The following is a 1,487-nucleotide window of genomic DNA, read 5'->3' on the forward strand; positions in this document are numbered from 1 at the left end:
CATCAGCCAGCAAGCCTGAAGACAAACAAGAAGGCTGAGCTGTGTTCCTGAGGTGGTTACTCTTTACAGGGAGAGAATTCTGGCCAGGTTGTCATCATGTATGTTGCCATCGTGTACCGTGACATCATGGTGTACTGATCTACCTTGTATATACTGATCTGTCCCTCTGCAAGGACTTGGGAGTAATATGGATGATGCTAAGATATAAGGCATCACCTCTGCCATTGAGGAGACCAGAATGTAACCGGGGGAACAGAGATGTGCATGTGGTTAAACAAGGGCTACTGTCCCCCATGATGTCCAGGCTCCCCTCTACACCACCACTGCAAACAGTTGCCATGACGACTGTCATCCGAATTCATCACTACAAAGCTGATGATGTTTCTTGTAAAGGCCAGAGGATGGAGTTACTTATTTCCTAGCCCAGTGCTCCCCAGACCTTTATTCCCATCCCCATCCCCATCTCCACACTTAGTTTCAGGGGTGTGACCTGGAGGGGCGAGGTCAGGTGGTGCTGACAGGGATGTTTTCAGGGAGGCTGCAGACTGCAGAGACTTTGACCGAAAGTCAGGAGGTATCGCTGCTCTCAGTGCCTTCATCTCCCCCCCTTTACCCCTGCCTTCCTATCTTCCCCTTTATCCCTGGACATTCTAGTAAATAACAGCGATGGACTACAGTGGCAAACATGGGCTAAGAAGATCTGGACCTGCAGGTGGTGTTCCCATTACAAGCCTGGGGAGGGATTTAGGTTATCTCACTCCACCTGTCATATTATCAGGAATGTACCTACATGAAATCAATACTTACTGAATTCTCTAAAAACAATCTGTCCTCTCGAAGCATTTCGTGGTCTCCTGTCTCCTATTGCTTTAAACTAAAACACCTTTTCAGGAAAAAAAAAAATCCCTCAAATTCAGAAAAAAAGGGAAAAGATCACTTATTTTCCAGAGCTACAGATGGAGTCCTTGCCTCTCACTGGGGTTGGGCTGCCCAAGGCACCCGTGCAGAGGCCGCTGGGCAGACTGGCCCTCTCTGGGTGTCGTTCAGGGCTATAGACACCTCGGTGGCCCAGAGTCTTCTGATTTGACTAGTTTCCTTTGGGATTCACTCAGGCTCTAAGAGAAGAAAAATTTCAGATGCCCACAGAATGTTAATTGAACGGACGTGGTGTCCTACGGCTGTGAGACCCAAGCAGCAGCCCCTCCATGACAGTGTGTATGCAGCAGGTGGCAGCAGCGCCCCGCACACGGGCGCCGCTCTCCCAGGTGATGGGAACTGCCCCCGCTGCGTTTCAATCCCAGTAATATTTTCTAAAGGCCCATGCAGCATGGGGACAGGCGTTCTCTACACTTAAAAATAACTCTTCAGTGGAAGTCACGAAAATCTCTATTATCCTCCCTGCTCGACCAAATCCCAATTGCACAGCGTTTCTCCTGCCTTAGATGATCGTCCGCTGCTTGTGAAGAGAAAACAGAGGCAGTCAGTTC

Source organism: Neofelis nebulosa, chromosome 5 (assembly GCF_028018385.1).
Source record: "Neofelis nebulosa isolate mNeoNeb1 chromosome 5, mNeoNeb1.pri, whole genome shotgun sequence".
NCBI classification, from domain to species: domain Eukaryota; kingdom Metazoa; phylum Chordata; class Mammalia; order Carnivora; family Felidae; genus Neofelis; species Neofelis nebulosa.